This window comes from Ranitomeya variabilis, chromosome 7 (genome assembly GCF_051348905.1).
Source record: "Ranitomeya variabilis isolate aRanVar5 chromosome 7, aRanVar5.hap1, whole genome shotgun sequence".
Classification (NCBI taxonomy): domain Eukaryota; kingdom Metazoa; phylum Chordata; class Amphibia; order Anura; family Dendrobatidae; genus Ranitomeya; species Ranitomeya variabilis.
In genome coordinates, this window is record NC_135238.1 from 44,621,909 (window position 1) to 44,633,250 (window position 11,342).

Genomic DNA, 11,342 nt, shown 5'->3' on the forward strand with positions numbered 1-11,342 from the left:
GGCTTATTCCAGTTTCGAGTTATGCCATTCGGGATGAAGACTGCCCCGGCGACCTTCCAGAGGCTGGCTGACCGGCTTCTGGATGGTCTCCAGGACTGTGCTTGTGCCTATCTGGACGACATCGCCATCTACAGCGCAACATGGGAAGAGCATCTAAATCACCTAGAGACAGTATTGGACAGGATCCACAAGGCCGGAATCACCCTGATCCCAAACAAGTGTCACGTGGGCAAAGCAGAGGTTCAGTATTTAGGGCATTGGGTGGGAAGTGAGAAACAGAGACCAGAACCAGCCAAGATTGAGGCCATAGCCAAATGGCCCACCCCTCACACTAAAACCCAGGTCATGGTGTTTCTAGGGACAGCGGGGTATTACAGGAAATTCGTTCCCAATTACAGCAGCGTAGCAAAGACCCTCACTGATCTGACCCGTAAGAACAAACCCCGCCAGGTAACCTGGACCCCAGAGTGTGAGAAAGCCTTCCGCCAGCTAAAGGACGCCCTGACCAATACCCCTGTATTGGCCGCACCCGATCCAACTAAACGTTTCCTTGTTCACAGAGACGCTTCTATGTTTGGATTGGGGGCAGTACTGAGCCAAGTCGGGCCGGACGGCCAAGAACACCCGGTAGCTTACCTGAGTTGGAAACTACTGCCCCGTGAAGTAAGCTATGCTGCCATCAAGAAGGAGTGCCTGGCGGTAGTATGGGCACTCAAAAAGTTACAACCATATTTGTATGGACGACAGTTTTCCCTCCTAACGGACCATAATCCCCTAGTCTGGCTTAATCGGGTCTCCGGAGACAACGCCAGATTACTGCGGTGGAGTTTAGCCCTACAACCTCTGGACTTCACCATCCACTACAGACCCGGCAAACAAAACGGTAACGCCGATGGACTAAGTCGACAAACGGAACTTGTACCAACCCCATAAACTTCGGTCATCCCCAAACCGATCCGTTAAGGATCAGACTGTGTATGCCGATCGCGTCGCTGAAAAGTGGAGCCATGTTACGTGTTACGGAACCACTCAGCACCCAGAATATGTGTGCAGTTATATGTATGTATAATCGGTTCCATGTGAGATGCATCAGCCCACAGGCTGCGCCCCTGGGCAGAGGGGACAAGATATCCCCCTTCTGTCCTCCCCACCTTTGTAATTCCCACAGTAAATGTCGGCAGTCTCCGGCCCCCTGCGGCTATTGTAATGTATGTCTGGTCTGCCGCTTTTCTATTGGCCTGCCCTCTATATCTGCGTGATATATTCTGTGTCCTGTGAATAAAGTGTTGTCAGACTGGAAATACGTGGAGAAGCAGTCAGCTTTTATATGCTCTCATGTAATCAAGGAATTCCAGCCAGCGTCCTTCATTCAGACTCCAGCAAAAGCCCAGTGGACCTCCTGAAACACAGGTTGGTACTGAAAGAGGTACCCCAGCTTGGTAGACCCCGTTACACCCAGGTTATACCAGCTGTACATATATTATTATATACAGGAGATACCCAGATTATACTAGCTGTACATATATAATTATATACAGGAGATGCCCAGGTTATACCAGCTGTACATATATAATTATATACAGGAGATGCCCAGGTTATACCAGCTGGACATATATTATTATATACAGGATATACCCAGATTATACCGGCTGTACATATATAATTATATACAGGAGATGCCCAGGTTATACCGGCTGTACATATATAATTATATACAGGAGATGCCCAGGTTATACCAGCTGTACATATATAATTATATACAGGAGATGCCCAGGTTATACCAGCTGTACATATATAATTATATACAGGAGATGCCCAGGTTATACCAGCTGGACATATATTATTATATACAGGATATACCCAGATTATACCGGCTGTACATATATAATTATATACAGGAGATGCCCAGGCTATACCGGCTGTACATATATAATTATATACAGGAGATGCCCAGGTTATACCGGCTGTACATATATAATTATATACAGGAGATGCCCAGGTTATACAGGCTGTACATATACAGTATAATTATATACAGGAGATACCCAGGTTATACTGGCTGTACATACTGTATATAATTATATACAGGAGATGCCCAGGTTATACCGGCTGTACATATATAATTATATACAGGAGATGTCCAGATTATACCAGCTGTACATATATAATTATATACAGGAGATGCCCAGGTTATACCGGCTGTAGATATATAACTATATACAGGAGATGCCCAGGTTATACCGGCTGTACATATATAATTATATACAGGAGATGTCCAGATTATACCAGCTGTACATATATAATTATATACAGGAGATGCCCAGGTTATACCGGCTGTACATATATAATTATATACAGGAGATGCCCAGGTTATACCGGCTGTAGATATATAATTATATACAGGATATTTCCAGACTTTATTATCACCGCAGCTCAGGTCCCTTTGGACTGGATTCTGTGCAGTGTGGTTATTTGGGTGTGAAGGATTCAGAGCGCTCCTGAGAGCCGGAAGGGTATAAATATGTGGAGTCCGGTAGTGATTATCATCAGATGGAAAGAGAATTACAGGACTGGACGTATGGTAAGTGGGAGGTGCTGGCAGAGAATGGAAACTATCAGCAGGTTCCTTTATTCATGTACAGTATTTGTTGGCTGAAAAGTCTAGATTCTACTCATTTCTTAAAAATATTGAGGACCCAAAAAATGTATATATATGACATAGACAGGTTATTGATGTTACTGCCCACCATGCAATACTCTGCGTCCCCTGTGGAGGTGCTGCAGGGAGATCAGATCTCTGTCCACAGCTGGTTGACTGGAGTCCTAGTAGCAAGAGACTTCAATGGGTGTATTATGGACCCTACTCACGAAAAGTGATCATTTCATGTGGACAACCCCTTCACCTCTCCTGTAGGTTGTCTGGATTCTCTGGACGTGATTTGACGTTATTGACTACGGGGGGGGGTTACCATGTAGATCACACGTATTCATCCTCATTCTGACCTATACACTGATTTGGGTGACTACCTGGATGGGAACGGTGGTTTTCTGATACATTTTTCAGTGCGTTTTTAATTGATTTGAGTGAAGTAAAAAACGCACAGAGAATTAACATTCAGCAGATTATTTTCTGCACCAAATTTCCAAGTCAAAAATACATAACGTGTGCAGGACGCGTCAGGTTTCTAACTCACTTAGCTGGCATCAGGTTTTGTGACAAATCCACGCCGAAAAAAGAGATAAAAATGCACCAAATCTGCAATGTGTGCACACAGCCTAAAATTTTTAACAGGTTTTTTAAGGGTTATATTATAGCTCCCACCCATCCCGGATACAGCGGGACAGTCTTGATTTGGACACTTTGCCCCGCAGTCCCGGCCGGGATCTCCCTCTCCCACTCTGCAGTGAAAAGCAGCCGGCGCCCCTCTTGTATCAGGCTAAGCCCCCTCTGTCTGCCCCTCTTCTTATCTAGCAGTCATATCATGTCCTTCCCTTCTCCTCCTAGATTCAGGTATTTTCAGCAGCGAGAGCAAAAATGAAACCACCAGCACCAGCAGCAGCAGCAGCAGCATTAGTAGTAGTAGCAGTGCTTGTGTGCTCTGCTCTGGCTGCTTCCTACGAGTCCCCTTGTGTCTGCTGCTTCTTCACTGCTGTGTCTGCTGCAGGCACATGGGGACAGAAGACAGGATTGTCTCCTCTTTTGCAGGCACAGCATTGGGTCAGTGACATGACAGAAGCATCGCTCGCAGACAGCTGCCAGGTCCTAGCTGGATCTCTGCTAGTGACATTTCCAGGAAACTGCAGCTCCTAGACAGACTCCGGTACAGGGTGCAGTAGAAAATACGTAACATAAATAAAGATCTTTATGAGCTTTCTGGTGGTTGATAAATCCTCTGAAAAATCTGCGTATGTATGTGTATAAATATATTTTTTTTTCATAATTTTAATTAAGTTTATTAAAGGGGTTCTCCAGGCTCGAGTTAAGTCTGCAGTCGGGGGCGTAACTACTAGAGTCGCACAGTGTCGGACTGGAGCACCAGAGAAAATAATTCTTGGAGACCACTTTGTAACTGCATAGAAATAAATGCAAGACCACCAATTGTAAAATACACTAATATCAGGGTATATAATATAAAGTAGTACATGTCTCAATTATGCAGCAGGGGTTGGAGTAGCCCCCCTCATAAAATATAAAGTAGCCCCTCATAGGGTACAATGTATCCCCCTCATAGTATATAAAGTAGCCCCCTCATATAGTATAATGTAGCACCCTCACAGAATATAATGCAACCCTCATATAGAATATAATGCAGCCCCCTCATAGCAAATAATGCAGCCCCCATACAATATAATGTAGCCCCCAATAGAATATAATGCAACCAGCCTCAGAGTATAATGCAGCACCCCATAGGATATAATGTAGCCCCCTCATAGGATATAATTCAGCCCCCTTCAAATATTATAATAGTTTAATACAGCCCCCACAGAATATAATGTAGCCCCCTCAGAGTATAATGAAGCCCCTCATAAGGTATAATGCAGCCCCTCCATGGAATATAATGCAGCCCACTCATAGGGTATAATGCAGCCCCCTTCAAATAGTATAATATTATAATACAGCCCTCCCCACAGAATATAATGTAGCCCCGATCAGAGTATAATGCAGCCCCCTCATAAGGTATAATGCAGCCTCTCCATGGAATATAATGCAGCCTCCCACAGAATATAATGTATCATGCTGCCCCCCTCATAGGGTATCATGCTGCCCCCCTCATAGGGTATCATGCAGCCCCCCTCATAGGATATCATGCAGCTCATCCCCGTAGGGTATCATGCAGCTCCCCCTCCATACATCTAGGACTCATTGATATATATCTTTATATATCTATATATATAATTGTCTAAGGGTTTTTCTGTCTGTCCTGGAAATCCCGCGTCTCTGATTGGTCGAGGCCGCCAGTCTTCGACCAATCAGCGACGGGCACAGTATTGACGTAGATGTCATAATGGTTGCCATGGCAACGATGATGTCATAAAGGTTGCCTCGACCAATCAGCGACGGGCACAGTCTGCCGCGAATTCTGGAATCATCATTGTCCATATACTACGGGGACATACATATTCTAGAATACCCGATGCGTTAGAATCGGGCCACAATCTAGTAAATATATATATATATATATATATATATATATATACTCACCTCTCCTCCTCACTCCCACACTGATTCCGGCGGTGGCTCTGCTCCGATGTCAGGAACTACGCTGCAGTCGGTCTGGCACACAGCAGGTACGCGATAAAGTGACGTCATCGCGCACCCGCTGTGTGTCAGAGACAGAAGGGAATGATGGGAGAGGGAGAGTCATCTGACACTTTCTTCTCCATTATTGCGCAATGGGGGGAGGCGCTGACGCTGGGACCCCCTGGCTTATGGCCCCATAGCAGCCGCATGGGCTGAGGGTCCCTGTGGGAGCGGGGGCCCTGATAGCTGACAGTGTTAGCTGCAGCCTGCGGCAAACACTGCCCCCTATTAAGAAATGAAGTCACTTCTCTCCATGCCCATGGGGGCGTGGAGAAGCGTGAATATTCATTTCACTTTAGTAGTTGGAACAGGCTTAGGCTTCCTGCCACCCGCTGCTGCTCCACTGGCACCGGGGGCCCCATGGCATCTGCGTGGTGTGCCGCTATTAGCAACACCCCACTGCCTGGGGGCCCCTGGAGCAGTGGGGGCCCTAGGCAGCTGTTGGCCCTGTATGCCAGCAGGTGTCAGGGCCTGGGCCCACTGGAAAATCCTCCGGTTCTCTGGTGGCCCAGTCCGATCCTTTTCACAGAGGTCACCACCAGGCCAGCTGATGCCAGCAAATACTTTGGGTGTTTTGCTGCACAGAGACCCGTTGGGTCCATGCCGGCAATACATACTGCCGGCCAATCAAAGGCCAGCAGCTGACTTCAGTGTGCACATGACTGTGGGCGCATGGCAGAGGCGTCATGTGCTCCCGTCGCTTGCACATTGAGATCAGCTGCCCGCTTCAGAAGAGGACGCCGCACGGCGAGGGAGAGGAGAGAAGGTGGGTAGAATTAGGTTTTTTTTCGATACATGAAAGAACATCAGAATGGAGGACATATGTACCAGAATGGGACCCAGGATAAGGGACATATGCATATAACCCATCCTGGCCTGGTGATGTTCCTTATCCTGCGCCCCATCCTGGTGTATATATCCCCATCCTGATATCTACAACTGCTTCTCACTAAATTAGAATATTATCAAAAAGTAAATATATTTCAGTTCTTCAATACAAAAAGTGATACTCATATATTCTATAGAGTCATTACACACGGAGTGATCTATTTCACGGGTTTATTTCTGTTAATGTTGATGATTATGGATTACAGCCAATGAAAACCCAAAAATCATTATCTCAGTAAATTAGAATACTTTATAACACCAGCTTGAAAAATGATTGGAAAATCCGAAATGTTCCCTACTGAAATGGGCACCCAGGGCCACGGACCGGGTCGCAGCCACCGTGACATCCCATTTAAGTACCGGACCCGGTACCGAGTACCCCACGGCCCTGGCGGGCGACTCATATATATATATATCAGAGTGGAGAGGGCTGTGCTGATTCTCCAGTGTCAGCAGGGGGCGCTCATGCGACTTCGAGTATACGATTTGCATACTCCCAGCAACATTCCAACGAGAAGTGTTCGCTCTCGCTCAGTACGCCTGCATTGAGCAAGGACGCGCTCATCTAGTCAGCACCTGACCACCCACCCGCTATCAACACTGGAGAATCTTCACAGCGCACAGTGCTGTGGCTGTTAGGATTCAAAAGTCTGACATTGACCTCAAGACTGGACATCCCCTTTCAGACAAAAAAATAAATTTTATTACGTAATAAATATATTAACGAGTTTGTACACTACCTGGACAACCCCTTTAAAAGTAAAATAGTTCCCTTGTCAAATAAAAATACCCTATATAATACTCTCCTCTTTTACTGGCGCAGTTCCAGTGATGTCAGCGCCTGGTCTCCCGAGGCTCACATGACATTATGCCACATGAGCCCTGCAGCCATTCAGCGTTTTTTTTTATACGCTGCTATTTTTGCATTTACTCATTGTTTTCTATGGGTGAAAAAAAGCTGAAAAAACATTGAAACAACCCTGAAAGAAGTGACATGCTGCTTCTTTCAGCAGATTTACAAATCAGTCAGGAAAAAAAAAACTATGTGTGTGCATGGGATTTCTGAAATCTCATAGCTTTTCATAGTATTGTAAAGCACAGCTTAAAAGTTGCATTAAAAAGATACAGCAAAAAATGCACCATGCTTTAATTTATCCAATTTTTGGACAAAGGAAGTAAGAGTGCTGCAGCCTGATAGCAGCTGCTGATTGGCTGCAGGGCACATGTGACATAACGTCATGTGAGACCTGGCGCCAACAATGCTGTAACACTGCCAGCAGCAGAGGTGACTGCAGACTATTATTATTTTGTAAGTTGGAATATAGTCATTGAGAAGGGGTTGTCTGAGTAATGGACAATTCGTTTAATTCTATGGCCCAGTGTTCAGTTGTGTCTCTCCACACCCAATGTCATGTCGGATGGTAGAGCACAAACATCAACATTAGAATTATGCAAAGTCTTGTGTTGGTGCTTCCAGTGCCAATGCAGAGCACAGTAGTCGAGATAAGATTGTCCTCGCCTGCTACACTCTGTATAGGCAGTGACCGAACTGACATAAGATGAGCAGCTAACGAATGAAAACTGTGATGAATTATGTGCAGTATTAAGAGAGGCTTTTGTGATTTAGCAAATTTTGTTGGAAATATTTTTTTTTCTGACTTTGATTATGGTTTATAAAACAATGTGATTGGCAGTGCTGAATGGGTGTGGTTAAGGGGATGGTTTAAACATTTGCCACGGTGCACTTAGCATGCCGCTATCTTTGACCCTCTTTGCTTCACTGAAAAGTTGGGAGATATGATTATAGACCAACAAAATGCACTCGAGACCATGGAAGTCTATGGATGAGTAATATAATACGATACATTTTTTAACAAGTTTTTTTGAGGCTTTTATAGCAATGAAATCTACCCAAGAATTTGTAAAAGTCTATGGATGAGCAATATAATACCAATTCATGTTTGGACAAGTTTTTTTTGAGGGTTTTATACCAAGGAAATGTACTCCAGACCATGGATTAGTCTATGGATGAACAATATAATAACAATAACATTTTGAACAAGTTTTTTTGAGGGTTATATAACAACAAAATGTATCCCAGAAGACAGAATCATGGATGGGTGACAAATTTAACATAGAAAACATTTTTAACGCTTTTTTTGGAGTGTTATATTTCATAAAAATCTACCCCAGAACACAAAATAGTGTTTTGGTGAGAAATGTAACCCAGCTAAATTTTGTAACACTTTTTGGAAGAGTTATATATCGTAGAAATGTAGCCAAGACCAAATAACTCTCTATACCTGAAAATATACCCCAGCAAAATTTGTTAACACTTTTTTGAGCGCTATACATGATAAAAATGTACCCCAGGCCACAAAATGATGTATAGGTAAGAAATGTAACCCAGCAACGTTTTTAAATGCTTTTTTGGAGTGTTATGTATCCAATAAATGTAACCCAGACCACAGAATAGTATATGGGTAAGAAATGTAACCAAGCCAAATTTTTACGTTTTTTGGTACTGTTATATACTATCAACTTGTGGCAGAAATCTCATAATAATCTATGGATGAGTAATATAATCCATAAATATTTTTCAATGCTTTTTGTGAGTTTTATATACCACCTTAATGCAATAATAACCGTGTTAAACTGTATGGATGACTCATTGAATCCATAAAAAATGTAGAATGTAAATATTTTGAAAGTGTAGTTGATGTACTTATACAGTCATAAAGGCAGGCTTTGCAGGAAGTGCAAAGCCAGGCAAAAATTATAAGGAGCATCATCGATAAACCTCTAAAAGGCAAGAACTCCCAGGTCTCATTAAAATATTAAATATTAAAAACACTTTATTGACTGCTATGCCTGATCATGCTGGTGTTAGATAGGTTCTTAGTGGTCAGGCCCCACTGATCTTGGCATGGCACAGGTTGCAATTGGCCATTTTGCTTGTCTCAGAACTCTTTAAAAAAGTCCCAGACTGAGGAACAAAAAGCTCTTTGATGGAGAAATTCAGTAGTGTCAGTGCTCTCCTGAACAGTTGCCCACCTTCTCCCCCGAGGTCACCCCACCGCTTCTTCCTGTCTTCTGACAATTTCTCCCCATCAGCCCTGCTGGCCTTGCTCTGCATGCCAGCTTCCCAGGTTTGGTCGGTGACTTTGTCATCCACCTCCTCGTCTTCCCTGGTCCTCCTCACTTTGTAACTTAATAACAAACAGACTTAGCGGCAACTGTGTCTCATCATCATCTTCCTCCTTAGTCAAAATTTGCCGTTCCACACCATTTTTTTGTGGATGTGACAGCTCTAAGTTTTGTGGATCACTAAGCAGCTTGTCTTCCTGTCCCTCTTGGAGCATGCAGGTTGAGAGGCCATGATCAAGAAATGTTGTAAAGAGCTCCTCGGAGTGTTCTAGTTTGGGATCACTAGTCTCCTGGGACTCAACATGGTGGGAGGAAAGAGAATCAGGGTAAGGATTAAGTGATCCAGACTGTAGGCTGTTTATATTGGACCATGTTGAAGACTAGGTGGTGCTCCCAAGCCTGCTGGAAGCATTATCTGCTATCTAATCGACCACGTGTTCACACTGTTCTTGCTTCAGAAGTGGTGTATGGTGCCTCCATGCAAAGGAAACTATGTGTCATGGATGGGTGTGTTCCTTGTGAACCAGCAACAGGCGTAGTCGCACCTTCCCCATGTCCTCGGCATTCACCATCATCAGCACTTCCACTTCCTCATCCCTTCCCGCACGGCTTACGCATTTCGCAATTGCTAGGTCTCTTGAAACCAAGTTTATTTTTAATTTAAAAAATTAAATTTAATTTAACTTCTGCAGAAGTGAAAGCATTTTTTGGGAGTTTAATACCATCGTAATGTAACAGAAAAAAAACAAAAGTGTATGGATGACAATCAAATTCAATCCAGAAAAATGTTTCAACCCTTTTTTGGAGTGTTATAAGCCACAGAAATGTACCACAAAGCACGTAAAAATTTAAGATTGAGAAATTTAACCCAGTAAAATTCTGAAAAGCTATTTTGAAGTGTTATATATCACAGAAATGTATTTACATAGTAACATAGTTAGGCCAAAAAAAGACATTTGTCCATCCAGTCCAGCCTATATTCTGTCAAAATAAATCCCAAGATCTACGTCCTTCTAAAGAACATAATAACTGTAAGATACAATATTGTTACGCTCAATTTCATATTACGTAATACTGTATGGCTGAGAAATGTAAACTTGCAAAAAATGTTAATGCTTTTTTCAGTTTTATAGATCACAGGAAATATACCCCACACCACAGAGTAGTGTATTGATGAGAAGTATAATCCAGCCAATTTTTTTACGTTGTTTTGTAGTATTAGATAATATCACAGAAATTTACCTCACAAAATGGAATAGTGTATGTGAGTGAGACATGTAAACAAGCTAATTTAGTAAAACTTTTTTATGTCACAGAAATGTACCACAGAACTGAAAAATATAAGACTGCAACATTTTTAAAGCTTTTTTTCAGTTTTATAGATCACAGAAAATGTCACCCAGACCACAAAATAGTATATGGATGAGAACTGTAATCCAGCCAATTTTTTAACTGCTTTTTATTTTGTAGCGTTAGATAATATCAAAGAAATTTACCCCAGACTACGGAATAGTGTATGGGTGAGAAATGTAATCCAGATAATTTTTAATGGTTTTTTTGAGTGTTAGATATCACAGAAATGTACCACAACACACGTGAAATTGTATGGCTGAGAGATTTAAGGATGCAAAAATTTTAAATGTTTTTTTCAGTTTTATAGATCACAGAAATGTCCCGCAGACCACGGAATAATGTATGGAAGAGAACTGTAATCCAGTCAATATTTTTTAACTTTTTTCCTCTGTTAGATAATATCACAGAAATTTACCTCAGACCATGGAATAGTGTATGGGTGAGAAATATAATCCAGCTAATTTTTAAAGACTGTTTTGAAGTGTTAGAAATGTGACAGTGACGCTCAGGCAATCCCTGCATGCTTATTTGGCTGTTCAACAGGTGCCAAAAATGCAAGGTGGGGCATTAGAATTTAACCCCTTTCTGACTTTGGACGTACTAACCCGTCGAGGTGGGGTGGGCCCGTATGACCACCGATGGGATAGTACGT